The 17245-nt window shown below is 39.3% G+C and overlaps 1 long non-coding RNA gene across 2 annotated transcripts; it reads left to right on the plus strand.

Moving 5' to 3' along the window:
* Positions 1 to 380: 380 nt before the first annotated feature.
* On the plus strand, positions 381 to 5243 carry LOC101744682 (uncharacterized). Of its 2 annotated transcripts, none has more exons than XR_002431657.3 (3): positions 381 to 516; positions 672 to 807; positions 5133 to 5243. It is a non-coding gene; the product is annotated as an uncharacterized LOC101744682 (long non-coding RNA). The 2 variants fall into 2 exon arrangements; XR_009976940.1 differs by having other exon boundaries at positions 394 to 465; positions 570 to 807.
* The last annotated feature ends 12002 nt before the right edge of the window (positions 5244 to 17245 follow it).

Here is a 17245-nt window from a genome sequence, read left to right on the forward strand (position 1 = left end):
GTAAAATTTAACGTTATGCCAAAGTAATTATTCCACGCGGACGCAGATAAAATAAAAATTCAATTAACAATAATATGAGTAATCCTTGGATACGCTTTGTTTTAATATTCCACGGAATACTGCCTCGGCCGGGATATGAACGTGAAGATAATAATAATAACAATAATAATAACTGGAAACACAACAGGCACGGTCATCCGGCTCCTGTATAGGATTCCCTGTGTTATGGGTGCTAGAGACGGATATTCATATTTATATACGTTTAAATATATACATAATAATATGTAAAGAAAGTCTTGTTCCTTTCTTAAATTGAATTATGTCACGCATGCGCTGTCGACGTGTGCCGGAACGTCCGCGCATGTGTTGTAAAGTCGAAAAGGCAGCCTTGACAGAGAAACAATATGACATTTCGTAAAATTTTAATAAAATTAATTCCTATTTAGATAACTACAGGATTATAAAGTAAACTTTAAATATCGTTTCTTTGTTGTTATAGTGTGATCGTGTAATATGGTACGTAAGATAACTTGATTAAAACTAATAAAATAAATATTTTTTTCTTTCAGAGAAACACATTGAAGTTTTTTTATTTTAACAATACAACATAATATATAAATAACTAAATAATATAACTATATAAGAAGCTTATTAATCTTATACATATATAGATAATAGACAACGAGGTAAAGAACAAGCAAAACTTTTAATGAAACAATGTGTTCCCGATGTGGGAATCGAACCCACGACCCTCAACACAACATTGAGGGCCGCTAACTACACCAACACCGAGTCAATCAGAAGATGGTAAATGAACTTTGAAAACAAATTATTATTATTTTTTTGGAATACTAGCTGTATCCGTCCGCTTTGCTGGGCATTTAAAATTAACATTATTATTTCTCACCCCCACAAAGGTTCTCATAATTAATGCCCTCGCAACTGGTGTAGGGAGTCCGACACTCATATAAATATTAGCCTATCCATTGAGTACATGTATTTCCTACATGGATACCAAGTTTCAAGTCCATTGGATGCACGGTAGTTATAACGGAACATTCATAAAAACCACTGTAGATTTATATATTACTAGCTGACCCGGCAGACTTCGTAGTGCCTCAACACACATCAAAGGAAAAACAAAATTGTTAGTTTTATTTAATTCCGAGCACTTTCATATTTATTTAACTTTTAAACCTTCTCTGGACTTCTACAAATAATTCAAGACCAAAATTAGCCAAATCGGTCCAGCCGTTCTCGAGTTTTAGCGAGACTAACGAACAGCAATTCATTTTTATATATATAGATTTATAGATTATGCTAATTTTTTTTTTATTGCTTAGATGGGTGGACGAGCTCACAGCCCACCTGGTGCTAAGTGGTTACTGGAGCCCATAGACATCTACAACGTAAATGCGTCACCCATCTTGAGATATAAGTTCTAAGGTCTGAAGTTAGTTACAACGGTTGCCCCACCCTTCAAACTGAAACGCATTACTGCTTCACGGCAGAAATAGGAAGGGTGGTGGTACCCACCCGCGCGGACTCACAAGAGGTCCTACCACCAGTAGATTAGATTATTAGAGTAGATTAAATTTCCGCAATCTAACATTTTGAATCTAGCAACATTCGAACCTGAACTAAACTGATGGCACACTCAAAGTCCGTCAACTGACTCTCCTATAGTTTCACTAATCTGCACGTTTGGACAGTTTGAGTCCTCAATCAGTTTGAGCGAGCGCTTCCTACAGAGTACCTTAACTTGGACGGTCTTTGAAACAGTTATGGGATTATGTCGGCGCAGCGTCACTGTTTAGTTAACTAAAAATAGTAGAAGTTAACTGATTAATTTTATATTTATTTATTAGGCTCACAATACACATCACAAGCTAAAAGATACATAAAAAAGATGTGTGGTGTCGTGGGACACCGGATAGGAACAAAGTCCCATATAAAAAATAAAAAATAAAAGAATTACGAGAAAAAAATCGCGCGGTGAAATATCGCTGTGCGGAACACAAGGCCTTATTCCACGGACTTTTTCTTACGGTTTTTACTATCACATTTTTTTCAGTTCGGTCGCTCAGCAAAAATCGCGCGGTGAAATATCGCTGTGCGGAAAACAAGGCCTTATTCCACGGACTTTTTCTTACGGTTTTTACTATCACATTTTTTCCAGTTCGGTCGCGCAGCAAAATCTCTATCTCCTCCAAGCCTGCCGTAAGGAACTTCGTTCCAAAAACACAAGTAAAAAGAAACAAAATCTGGCTTGCAACATAAGTTATGTGCGCACGACAAAACAAGACATATAGTGCTGAATTTGTACAACAACGTTCCTTACAATTACGACAAAACAACACGATAACAAAAACTAATCTAACTTATAATGTAAGGAAAAAAAATATATTCACAATATAATACATTAAACAATTACATTAACCTACCTATTACTAACGTGGAGGATGCCACATTTTTCTTAACGTAACTAACCTACAAGAAAAAATATCCAACTCAGTTCCAATTCATGTTACGCATGTCAATGGCTGCTTAAGACGGTATCTATATATTAATACGTGAAGCAAAAACTTTGTATCCCTTTTTACGAAAATTGCGGGGACGGAGGAGTATGAAATTTTCCACACTTATAGAGAATACAGCGAAGAAGTGCACTATGCTAATAATATTTTTTTAAATAATGCATAAAAGATACATTAAATCAATAAAGAAAACATTACACACACTACATAACATGTATTTGACGCACACACGCATGCATACTATTTATTGTCAAACTTTTGTTCTTGACGTCTGTTGTCAAATTGAGAATAGATTAAATATTGTTTGTCTTTGTTAATATTTTTTATAGTGTAGTCTTGGCGAAATTTGTGATTATAGAAGTATAAAATACAATCATAATAGTGTACAAACTTACAATTCCCATTAATTATAGTCGAATTTCGACAACTGCGGGACCTCTACTCTTAATAAGTTCATGACGATGATATATATTATCGTTTCATTCTAGCACGCTTAATTAACGTACCTATTGACATTTTTCCCAGAGCGTATTCCGTGAACCAAAAACGTTTAGAGCAAACCCCAACCCGGACCCCCGCGGCGTTCACACCGAACAATTTACTTTTCCATTAAACAAGAAACGGCTTTCCATGTGTTATATTTAGCATGAACTTTATAATGGAAAAGGCATGGTTCATTTTACCCTTTTCATAAATCGGTTGACGTTTACGTAGTGTTATTTAGCTTTCATGTTTATATCCGCATTTTCTTTGAACAGCACAAGGGCTAATAATTGTGACAAGTTTTTCAATGATATCGATATCGTCAGATTTTTTTTTATTGCTTGTACTGGTGTTCGAGCTCACAGCCCACCTGGTGTTAAGTGGTTACTGGAGCCCATAGACATCTACAACGTAAATGCCCCACCCTATATTAGCACTTAGAAGTCGTCGTGGCCTAAAGGATAAGACGTCCGGTGCATTCGTATGTAGCGATGCACTGGTGTTCGAATCCCGCAGGCGGGTACCAATTTTTCTAATGAAATACATACTTAACAAATGTTCACGATTGACTTCCACGGTGAAGGAGTAACATCGTGTAATAAAAGTGAAACCCGCAAAATTATAAATTGCGTAATTACTGGTGGTAACACCTCTTGTGAGTCCGCACGGTTTGGTACCACCTCCCTGCCTATTTCAGCCGTGAAGCAGTAATGCGTTTCGGTTTGAAAGGTGGGGCAGCCGTTGTAACTGTACTGAGACCTTAGAACTTATATCTCAAGGTGCGTGGCGCATTTACGTTGTAGATGTCTATGGGCTCCAGTTACCACTTAACACCAGGTGGGCTGTGAGCTCGTCCACTCATCTAAGCAATAAAAAAAAAACTTAGAATACTTAAAACACTCAACAAACACTTAAAAACTCTCAATTCGCTTCTTCCGCTTCGCTTCAGGTGATCCGTTCGCTGTTTCGCTTCGAGCAGTTCCGATTACTGACTGACAATAGATGGCGTTGTACTTCTCGAGCGTTCTAGGTGCTACTAGATCCTTCGATATTCGATCGACTATTCGGCGATAGATAGATACTCATAGACGACGTAAGAATAAAAGCTATCCATGAAAATCTGCGTCTTTATTATAAGAAACCCAGATGATCACTCCAACACGGTAGCAGAGCGTGGTTGCGCTATGCCTCCGTTTTCTGTGCCCGCTCTGTGACAATATTGTGTCATCAGAAACATCAGAACTCACAGTGGGTAGCTCCAACTCATCAGGACCATCTGTATTTAAACTCATGTCAACAAACACGTGTTGGTCTGAATTTTCATCATGTGACACACTTTTCTTGTCATAGAATTTTGTTTCAACAAAAAACTATGTCACGAGCAAAAACACAATTAGTGGGATCATGTGGGTCTATGAGTCTATAGCCTTTTGACTCCTCACTTATAGCCCATGAATATGTATGTTACTTTTTGATTATAATTTCTTTCTATTCTTTATCATTGCATAGGCAATGCATCCAAAAATTCTTAAATGGTGCAGATTTACTCTTTTCCTCTTGCGTCGTCTATGAGTATGGACACAAAAAAGTGTATCGCCGATAGAATAAAAACTATCCTTTTTTTTCTTTATTGCTTAGATGTGTGGACGAGCTCACAGCCCACCTGGTGTTAAGTGGCTACTGGAGCCCATAGACATCTACAACGTAAATGCGCCACCCACCTTGAGATATAAGTTCTAAGGTCTCAGATAGTTACAACGGCTACCCCACCCTTCAAACCGAAACGCATTACTGCTTCACGGCAGAAACAGGAGGGGCGGTGGTACCTACCCGTGCGGACTCACAAGAGGTCCTACCACCAGTAATTACGCAAATTATAATTTTGCGGGTTTGATTTTTATTACACGATGTTATTCCTTCACCGTGGAAGTCAATCGTGAACAATATCCATGAAAATCTGCGTCTTTATTATAAGAAACCCAGACGATCACTCCAACAATGGCGTTACTCATACCGACGTAACAATACTAACTAACGGCTTAATCTCGTGTTCTGATTGTCTTCATATTATTTCCGGCTTTTCAAATACTTTACATGTTTTCATTTTTGCAGACGGCGAAGGCGGTTCTCGTCGACATTCGAACATCGTGGTTAATTCGCCAAAGAAAATAGTTATACAAATTTAGTTTAAAAATTACCGGAAAATAAATAAAGGCGAAGTCATTATGCCGCGTCATTCGCGTACCGGGGAACTGGGTTAAGGACCAGCGTCTGTCGAACTACGTCTTAATATTTATACGTATGGACGTTTTAAACAAGAGTTTTAGCGATGTCATACCATACCACCTTTTTTTTCTTACCTATGCTGATAGCCTTGAGAGGCTATTTCACCTTCACCCTAACATATAGGTGAGCTCACGGAGCTCAAACCGGGAGTGTTGCTAACACTGGCCTTAGCAAGAGCAGTGCTTCGCAGAATCTACCACCGGATCGGAAACGCGACCCACTGAGGAGATCCGGCGAGAAACTCAGTGGGCTGTGTCTATGGGTTAATTTACTCGTCGAGCCCTTCGTCGCAAACGACGGGTTCGACGAGGACGGTGATCGGTGCTTGTGGTACCTAAAAGCACCGTTAATTGATCGGCAGGATCCGTAATAACGTGTTTTGGGCGACGTCGACTGTTTACCATTCGGTCTACAGGATCGAGTATGTAATTCTCGGCGGCCACGACAAGAGGTTTTTCATGTCGTGCCGCCTTTTCGAAGTGAATACCACCGATAATTTCACTATAGAAGTGAAACTTGAATCCTTTTAGTGCTGAGTTTGTCTTCACATATCTAACAGAAATTGCTAAAGGATTTAAAAAAAAAAAAAACTTAAAAAAGACTTTAAATTAAAAAAAAAACAATCTTAAATTAACACAGCAAAATAACTATAAATGATTATTTATAAATGTTATTAACTTATTAAGAACGTTATAAATGCGCGCGCTTAGACAAGTCTGTACAGGTCAATACTTATTAACTATAAACAAACTGTGCAATAATCGCTATTCCGACGCTCCACACTTTATACGCATTAATGGAGAGTCGATCTATCGACGGTTCGCGCTCAAAGGATTAAGAAGTAGAGCATCACATTATCAAATTAGAAATTTGTCGGTTTTTCGTTTTAATAAATTACAAAATCGCCAATAAGGTTTTCATAACAAATACATGTAGGTACACAGGTCTTTCTGTGCACAGCGATATTCAATTTCATAAATCTTGTTTCACACGACTCCGACGCCCTGAAATATGAGGTTGTACCGTCATCAGAATAGGAATGAAATTAAGAAACCAAGTCGTATTGGCTTTTTGGTTAGATACCCATTGCACTTTACTTAAGACTTATGCATTCTGGTAATCAAACGCCGAAGCTTTTTTTTTATTGCTTATATGTGTGGACGAGCTCACAGCCCACCTGGTGTTACATGATGCATGTGACTAGGAGATGTATGGGAATGGTAGTGCAAGGTAGAGGAGGAAGAGGTCAACCGAAAAAGACATGGATGGAGTGTTTTTTTTTTCTTTTTTATTGCTTATCTCTCTTGTGGGTCCGCACGGGTAAGTACAACCACCCCACCTATTTCTGCCGTGAAGCAGTAATGCGTTTGGTTTGAAGGGTGGGGTAGCAGTTGTAACTATACTGAGAACTTAGAACTCATATCTCAAGGTGGGTGACGGCATTTACGTCGTAGATGTCTATGGGCTTCGGTAGCCACTTAACACCAGATGGGCTGTGATCTCATCCAACCATTTATGCAATAAAAAAATAATAAAAAAACAGCTTAAGACGAGTTGGGCCGTGTGCCCATTCAACCGTCCAGTACAATTAAAGACCTATACTTATTGACTATGCCAACGCTACGACTGGATTTCGTTACATTTTCGGATATGAGCAATAATGCTACCGGAATTCCTAATCAGGGTTCTAGATTTCGTTACAGGTATGCGAGGAATTTCTATTACATATATATATATATATAGATGAGTATAATTCACACTCCGATCACATGCCTTAGCGGGTATGGCGTAACATTATGTTTTTTTTTTGAAGTGAAAACTTCTTTATAATCGTTGTGATTTCAAACCGGATGCAACGGAAAAAACGACAGGTAAGAGACACAAATACAAAAATGTGTAGGATGAAGCCAGCAAAGAATGAGACAGAAATATACATACTATTTAATACAGCGCCATCTGTGAGATTTTTTAATACTAACGCGTGTATGAAAGCTCTTGTAGTGAATTTTAATTTAGGATTATACGTGAAATTAAAATATAAATTCACAGAGGGCGCTACCTTACAATTATTTACTAATGACAAAATTTTACATATACTTAAGACGTTTAGCATAATTGTATTTTAATTTTGGAAGGTTTCACTTCTACCACGTGTGAATTGCACACGTTTTTTTTTTTTATTGCCTTCGTAGGCAGACGAGCATACGGCCCACCTGATGGTGAGTGGTTACCGTCGCACATGGACTTCAGCAATGCCAAGGGCAGAGCCAAGCCGCTGCCTACCGCTTAATACTCTCCACAAGCCTCGTTTGAAGAATGTTGTACTATAACGAATTATTAAAATAATCCCAGTTTAAGGTGTATTTTATAATTAAGTTTAACGATGTAAAATATATTTCATTGGTGCTATATCGACTGACAGCTTTCTGAAAAAACTATCTGGTTGCCCGGCGACGTCTCTGCCGCTCCGCCCGCATGCATTCCCCTTCAAGACCGACTAGTAGAGTAAATAGGGATGTGTGATGTGTGCGTTATAGTACTTCATTTATCGGTTGACTAAAAAAGCTTTTATTATCCATACGAAAATGCTGCCACTCACCTTGGGACATGAGGTCGAGGTTTCAAAAATGGAAAAACAAGGCTGGTAGTCCCCACAGAACGCTCCTGTAGCAGTTTTTTTTTAAGTTATTTTATGACCTGGTAACTAAGACCTTTAAGTCATGTCTTATTTTAATTTATATTCTTACTTATACGAAAAATGAGAATATGAAGTGAAATGAAATAAAGATGGTTAATTTAAGACATTAATCAACTGAGATGAAATGAGATAAGATGATATGGGATGACATAATATAATCTCAGTAATGGTGGTCATTTACTGAGACTTTTTCAGTGGACTTTTTGGAGGATCACCAGAAGCTACGTTCAGCGGCTTTGTTTCATTTTCCCACATTTGTGCACTTTCACAGATATTAAACAGTTAATAAACCATCGTTATTACACATTTAAGCCTGAAGAAACTCTTAAATAGACAAAATAAAACAATGCACACAACTTCACTCCTCGCGTTCCCGCCAAAAAGTCTCACTAGCAGTAATTACGATATTTTATCCATTACCGTCAACTAAACAATAATTTATCGAATTCAAAATCGGAAAAAATCTCTTTGGAAAAATCTTGTCCCAAAATGTGTGGTTTGTTTTTTTATTTATTGTTATACACCTCCACACCGCCCACCTGATGATAAGTAGTTACTGTCGCAAGGGCCAAACCGCAGCCTATTCAAGCGAAGTCTTATAATCATCAATCTCATTTGGTGATGCTACAAATCCCACTCAGGTAATACCGTGGAAGGATCTCATTGAAATACCATCACTTTCCTGCCCTTCTCCCAGTCACCTAGGGTCGGCGCAACAGGTTTTCTCCTTCCATACTCCTCCATCATATACCTTTTTTTTTTATTGCTTCGATGGGTGGACGAGCTCACAGCCCACCTGGTGTTAAGTGGTTACTGGAGCCCATAGACATCTACAACGTAAATGCGCCACCCACCTTGAGATATAAGTTGTAAGGTCTCAGTATAGTTACAACGGCTGCCCCACCCTTCAAACCGAAACGCATTACTGCTTCACGGCAGAAATAGGCAGGGCGGTGGTACCTACCCGCGCGGACTCACAACAGGTCCTACCACCAGTAATTACGCAAATTATAATTTTACGGGTTTGATTTTTATTACACGATGTTATTCCTTCACCGTGGAAGTCAATCGTGAACATTTGTTGAGTACGTATTTCATTAGAAAAATTGGTACCCGCCTGCGGGATTCGAACACCGGTGCATCGCTTCAACACGAATGCACCGGACGTCTTATCCGTTAGGCCACGACGACTTCACTCACCCCCCTTTTAAACATATCGTCTTTCACGCAATCCATCCATTTTTTCTTAAGTCTACCTCTTTCTCTCCTTTCTTCTTCTTCTATCTCATTGAAATACCGTATGGTATTATTTCATTAAATCAATAAAGAAAACATTACACACACTACATACCATGTATTTGACGCACACACGCATGCATACTATTTATTGTCAAACTTTTGTTCTTGACGTCTGTTGTCAAATTGAGAATAGATTAAATATCGTTTGCCTTTGTTAATATTTTTTATAGTGTAGCCCAAAATTTGTGATTATAGAAGTATAAAATAAAATCATAATAGTATACAAACTTACAATTCCAATTACATAATTATAGTCGAATTTCGACTACCGCGGGACCTCTAGTTAACATTATTACATTAGGACAAATCGAAATATCAAATTTGTTACATATCGATTTTACGTATCCAATTCGTAATTAACAAATACGTTGTTTCCAATCAACGATTTGTGTTTCCAACAAATGGATTACGTTTGTTTGTAAGCTTAGTATACATTAGATTGGCCAATTAAACGGAGTTTCTAATTAATCAACCAAAACCGAATCACATAATTATCAGTCTCTATCGCATTACTACGAACTGGCGTGTAAAAATAAATATTAATAGCTTTTTCCCGCGACGCTGTCCGCGTAGAATAATTACTTTGGTATAACGTTAAAATTTAACCCCCCACTTCTTTTACGTAGAAAGTTTTGGGAGGCTTAAACGACAATGGGAAGATCTTCCACCGAGCGGGTGATATTGCTCGGTAGACCGACGGTCCGAATGTTGTTGTTCGGAACTTGTATATGTGCGAGCTTGTCTTGAAAATTTCGTAAGCGAGATTCAGACATCTGTCAAATATCTTGCGTTGTATGATGGCTACCCGCCACAAGTGAAAATATTTTTGAATTATACAATGTTAAGGAGCTATTTAAACCCCTATTTTGAAACATTCTTTATTGGTGCTCCACTAGTATTGGTCTTGCCGTGATATTATATAGCCTATAGCCTTCCTCAATCGATGGGCTATCTAACACTGAAATAATTCAAATCGAACCAGTAGTTCCTGATATTAGCGCGTTGAAACAAACAAACAAACTCTTCAACTTTATAATATTAAGTATAAATTATATTTTGATTGTGGTAATATATCGATGGATTGAGCCCCTAACTCGCATTAAAGAAAAGGTGCATATACAAAAATTACAATTGATCTGATCTTTTTTTCCTGTTAACACTGGTCAGGATGTAAGATCGTAGTGTTTATTATATAGAAAATAAATAGTAAATTTATTAAATAAATTTGTCCACGACGCGTGTGCATTTTTCTAGTCTTGAAGTCGATAAAAATTACATTCAAAGATTTTATTATATACAAATAAACATACCAAGCTAATAACATCACGTTAATAGATGTGGTCTGTTGATCACAGTCACTTTGTTACGAAAAATGATTTGATTGGCTTCTTCGGTGAAGCGACGGGTCAACGCCCAGCCGACGTCGCCCTAAACACGTCATGTGGGATCCTCTCGGTGCTTTTAGGCACTTCAGTCACCATTGGACCAAGACTTCCCAGAATTCGTCGTGCAACCTAACCGACAGACACTATCCACTGAGTTTCTCGACGGATCTTCTCAGTGGATAACGATTCTGCTATGGTGGTAGCGAAATTTTTTGGTAGTGTTAGCCAATTCTCTCAGGCTGAGCCCCATGAGCTCACCCTACCAAATCGTGCGTAGCTGAAATAGCCCCTCGACGCTACCGGCGATTAGGTAGGGTAAAAAGAAAGGTTTGATTTGTTTTCTATGAGCCATGACCGAGGACGGAGATCGGACATCGGCTGAGAGAGTGCCAGGAATTTTCTATAAGTGAATATAGATCTGAACAAAGACAATGACAACCGCCGGTGTAGACAATTAGAGACATCTGATGTATTTCGGTAATCAGGCTGGTGGCAGAGCATTTTAGAAACTGCACAGATGTAAGCCAACCCTAGCGATTCTGCCACGAACGATTCTCTCAGCTGAACAGGTAAGCCCCCTTTAATTATTTATGAAGCTTCGACTTTAAGTTGACTGTGAACGTTTTTGACTGTCTGTCTAATAGAAAAAGACGAGTCTAGAAGTCTAGAGCGTTGTACCTATTTGTGAAAAATTTCAAATGCTACATTGTCAGCATTTTTGTAACCTCACTTAAGGCGCTTGTTCATTTGCCGGTTGTCCTGCTCAGCTGATTATCTTTTTTTTTCCCGTAAGCGTAACTAACGTGTAGATGTAGGTGAGCTCACGGGGCTCAAACCTGGTGACGTTGCTAACACTAGCCCTAGCAAGAGCAGTGCTTCGCAGAGTCTACCACCGGATCGAAATCATGACCCACTGAGAGGATCCGCCGAGAAACCTAGTGGGCTGTGTCTATGGGTTAATTTACTGAAAATAGTGACCGGCGCTTAAAGTACCTAAAAGCACCGTTAGTGGATCGGGAGGATCCAAAATGACTTATTTTGGGCGACGTCGACTGTTTACCATTTGATCCACAGGATCGGGTATGTAATTTCCGGCGGCACGACAAGGGGGTTTTCTTGTCGTACCGCCTTCTCAAAGTGGCGCACTGATGCCGACTGAACATACTTACTCATGGAGTCAAGCTCCAGGTCATCATGGAGATCCACGTTCCTCATGAACCACGGTGCTCTGATGGCTATCCTGCAAAAATGGGATTGAGTAACTTGAAGGGGTTTCAAATTAAATGACCGCATGACCGGGTGTATGCAAGTTTTGTAGAGTATCACCTTACTACAAAGCTCAGCTGCTATTGACCGGTTGCCGACCCCAAAACTCATCGCAACACGAAAGCCGTCGTTCAGCCTCAGACGTTAAGTCGAAATTTCAATGACTACTTTAATCAACGAACATCAAAGATTCATTGACTAAAATGTTGTAGAAACTTGACAGTGTGTGAACGTGCCGACCCGACAAAGAAAAAGTGCACTCGACGCGGCCTCTTTGTTCGCGATACCGCCGTGCGACCGACGGGGTCAACGACCTGATCAGCGTTGATTGGAAAATCGATAGTCCTCATCCATAGCTAATTTTATTGAGATCTATTCTACTTCAGTAGTTTTAAATTACAAAGGGCATAAAAATTTAATATAAGTGTGTTTTAAAACATCTATCTAGATTCTAAATAGATCTAGATTCCACATTGGTCAGTTCAAGTTAAAGCATAAAGAGATCTTATTCAGATCCGGCGAGCGCGAGATGACAATTTCAACTTAGTACAGTCGGAAAAACAAAAACGGAACTTTTTCACTAATACAATCAAAAAGTTTGCGATAAAATAAAAGATAGAAGGAAACAATTTGCGAGAACTTTACGGTATAGTGGAGTATGCTAAATGATAATTTATAATCGTGTGTTAGAGATATCAAGCAGGAGAAAACTGTATTTAATCACTATTGCATTTGATATCACAATTTTCACATGTCCGAGTGAAACTGGAAAGGCCTACGAGCCACCAGTAATCCTTCAATCATAAAAAAAGATATCACAACACACGGCTTATCTTTATTAATACAATTCATAGTGTTACGGTAAGAGTGACGCCATCTATCGCCGAATATTCGAACGAATATCGGGGAACTAGTAGCACCTAAAACGCTCGAGAAGTAAAACGCCATCTATTGTCAGATAGCGGAAACACAATACTCGAAATGTGTCGAAAATTCTCGATAATTCTAGGAATGTGGTATCGGCTATAAAAGCGTTGCAGAGATGGCACGCAGTCAGTTAGTAATCGGAACTACTCGAAGCGAAACAGCGAACGGATCACCTGAAGCGAAGCGGAAGAAGCGAATTAAGAATTTTAAAGTGGTTGTGAAGTGCTTTAAGTGTTGAATATAGTTTTTAATTTGTACTGCGGTAGAATTTTATTTATCCCGAACCCCAGCGCGTAACAATAGCAACCTTAACGGGGTCCGAACTATATAAAGATTATGTTCCGTAAATTCTTCTAGCATTAGAATTTGTTACATCATTATGAGCTAGTTTCACATGAAAATAGTAAAAGCAAACTTAAAACGCACAGGTGTGCTATTTCGTTATTTCTGTTGTCTGTACCGAACTAACAAGATCTCATATAACAGAGATAGCGCTTCTCCCGATGTGAGCATTCAAGTGAAACCATAATACGAGTCCAACTTGAAAACGGTCGTCAAGGCAAAAGCGAGAGCGAGTTTCAATTTATTATTTAATTAAAAACAATAAAAAAAAGACGTGTGGCACTCGGGGACTGCCGCGGTAAAGCTATTGCAAAGCATTTTTTATCAACTTATGCAATTACAAATAGACAATAATAATTTAATGTTAAAACAATAATAAAAATAAGACCACGCTATATTTATAAACATTAACAAAAGCAAAACATTAACTGTCCCCTTCACACTCATAAGCTAGACCGCGTGAGAGAGAGATGGGCAGACTTTTTATGATGCTCATGCAGTGCGACGTCACGCCGCGCGCTTATTCACAAACACTACACCAGCGCAACGTGTGAATGTGTGGAACGCGAGCTACATAGTAGGCGTAGTGGGGGTGTCAGGTTATTTTCGTTACGGAATTTCTTGATTCAGTCGCCGCGCTCAAGGCCCGCGATAGAAGCTATGCAATAGCTTAAAAATAGAGAAAAAGTTTTACGCGATTAAAACACAATACGAAAGGGTGAAAACGTAGTCAAGTTGCGGGCCACGCGGAGGACGTTTTAACAAAATAGAAATAGTATTTTATGAACGTTTATTCTGCACCAAATCTTACTTAAGACTAACTTATTACTAATCTTAATCTAACGGAATGGGCATCGGACCACCGGTCCAGCAGATGGAGTCGTCTGCGAATTCCACAATTCAGCAGTTGAGTTCGCCGAAGATCTGCCCTTGCATACTTGTGTCAGCAGAGGTGCCCGACGTAACTACGTTGACCAATATTTATAATCAAACAGATGACGTTATCCAAAAAAAATATTTTATTAATACTAAGTACATTCAATTCCCGTGAAACTCCTCTCTTGACTTAACTCATCTTGTTTAAGTACTAGTAAATTTGGCTTCTTACCTTTCTACTACTCAACATATAAGTTTTTATTTATTTATTGCTTAGGTAGGTAGACGAACTCACAGCTCACCTGGTGTTAAGTGGTTAGTGGAGTCCATAGACATTAGACATCCACAACGTAAATGCGCCACCTACCTTGAAATATGAATTCTAAGGTCTCAGTATAGTTACAACTACATACAAAGCGTATGGCTATCTTTGTCTAATAATGTTTCATCGGCAGTTAGCACATGCTTATTTTGACCCCAAATGACGTCATACGCAATTCAGCCAAGTTTAGCCGACATAAATATTGAACGCGGACTTTTGTAAAAGATATGAGTTCTAAGGTCTCAGTATAGTTACAACGACTGTCCCGCCCTTCAAGCCGAAACACATTACTGCTTCACGGCAGAAATAGGCAGGTGTAACCTACCCGTGCGGACTCACTAGAGTTCTTACCACCTAATATAATCAGTATTGTCCGCTTCGCTTATGACTTGGATGGCGATTAAAATATGAGCGGTTCGCGATCCGATGTATGCCCACTCGAAAGATATGCTCGTTTTTAGTAGTGGGACTATGCATTTAACGTGAAATAAACCTGGGACTCTGGAAAACAGCATTCTAATGTAGTCCAAGGTAAAAATCTAGAACTATAACGAATTAAAACTATCTAAGTCGAAGGTATAGCTTAATGATGTATGAACAACCAACAATGAACCTAAAAGATAAGTAATTGAGTAGTAAGTTGAGAGTAAGTAAAGACAATTAAGCAGTCATGACTTACGCGAGTGTGGTGTTCGCTCACGCGGCCCGCACGCACATAGACACCCTCCAATCTTTACAATCCCGCTTTTGCAGGTCAGCCGTCGGAGCTCCGTGGTTCGCGAGGAACGTTGACCTACACGACGACCTGGGCCTCGAATCGATCCGCAAACACATGAAGTCAGCGTCGGAACGATACTTCGATAAGGCTATGCATCATGATAATCGCCTTATCGTTGGCGCCGCTGACTACTCCCTGAATCCTGATCACGCAGGAGCCAGTCACCGTCGTCGCCCTAGACACATCCTTACGGACCCATCAGATCCGATAACTTTTGCATTAGACGCCTTCCGCTCTAACACTAGGAGTAGAGACCCCAGTTAGCGTACTCGTCGAACTCGGCAAAGAGTTCGACGTGCAACCTAACCCATGCATCAGCCGGTTGAATTTCTCGCCGGACCTTCTCAGCGGGTCCCTATTCCGATCCGGTAGTAGATTCAGCTGTTAGGGTCCCAGATTGAGAAACTTGCTCACAATACGAGTCTATAATGCTTAAATATCTATATAAGAAAAGTTAATTCCACCAAATTTTTATTTCAAATTAAGCAGAAAGCGTAGAGCTAATCTTTGTGTAATAATGTTTCATCGGTGATTAGCACAGCCCTTAGTTTGGCCCCAAATGACGTCATACGCAATGAAATTCAGCCAAATTTGGAAAAAAAATATGGTAATGAGATTATCGCAATAAATAGCAAACATAAATATTGGAGCTGACTTTTGTGTACTATCTATACATCTATACATATAAATAAAATTGGAGTGTCTGTTTGTAATATTGAAATAACCGCTTTTTACTACATGCATATGAATATACCTAGTCAGGTCATAAGTATTGTCACACAGTAAAAACTTTTCTTTTAGAATGCTGGCCACAAAAAAGTTTATTGAATTCGAATTTCGAATTGTTCATGAAAATTAAAATGTATACTTTTAGAATTTTACTCATTTTTAAATATGGAGTGGACGCTTAAAGAAGACCGTGTTGCAGTTATTGCGTTGCATCGCTGCGGTTACGCGCCAATTCAAATTCTTAACATACTGAAAAATTTTAATATAACCAAAATATTCGTTTATCGTACCATCAAACGATACAATGAAGACTCTAGTGTAGATGACAGGTCAAGAAGTGGTCGCCCTCGGTCTGTTAGGACTCCAGCAGTGATAAAAGCTGTGAAGGCGCGAATTCAAAGAAATCCCAAACGTAAGCAGAAACTGTTGGCCCTTCAGATGGGGTTAAGCAGAACCACGGTGAAAAGGGTGTTAAATGAAGACTTGGGCTTCGGGCATATCGATGCATGACTTACATTTAAGTATGTACATTGCTAACTCCAGCACCCACCCGTTCAGAGCCTAAGGACACTTCCAACAATTACAAAAAAAGCCTTTAAGCATTTCTAAGAATTCAGAATAAAACAATGAACTCTCAAAGACTTGTGCTTTTCAAGGAACTGTCTTCGTAATCTTTTTCTCTCGCTCTCGTTGCTATCGAGAGCAGCTCTAACAATACTATCTATTAAAACTGTTTCCACTAATCTGCGGTAATCTTTACTGCATTGTGAAACACCTCTTTATCTATATATTAATACGTGAAGCAAAAACTTTGTATCCCTTTTTACGAAAATTGCGCGGACGGAGGAGTATGAAATTTTCCACACTTATAGAGAATATAGAGAAGAAGTGCACAATGCTAATATTTTTTTTTAAAACAATGCATAAAAGATACATTAAATCAATAAAGAAAACATTACACACACTACATGCCATGTATTTGACGCACACACGCATGCATACTATTTATTGTCAAACTTTTGTTCTTGACGTTTCCCTCCCACCAAGCATACTGGCGACTAGCTAGGACTCTCAAATCCGAAACTACCGCTACTATGCCTCCCCTCGTACGCCCTTCAGGCCAACCACCGGCATTCGATGACGATGACAAGGCTGAGCTGCTGGCCGATGCACTGCAAGAGCAGTGCACCACCAGCACTCAACACGCGGACCCCGAACACACCGAGTTAGTCGACAGGGAGGTCGATCGCAGAGCTTCCCTGCCGCCCTCGGACACGTTACCCCCCATTACCACTGACGAAGTTAGAGACGCGATCC

This window comes from Bombyx mori, chromosome 28 (assembly GCF_030269925.1).
Source record: "Bombyx mori chromosome 28, ASM3026992v2".
Taxonomy (NCBI): Eukaryota; Metazoa; Arthropoda; class Insecta; order Lepidoptera; family Bombycidae; genus Bombyx; species Bombyx mori.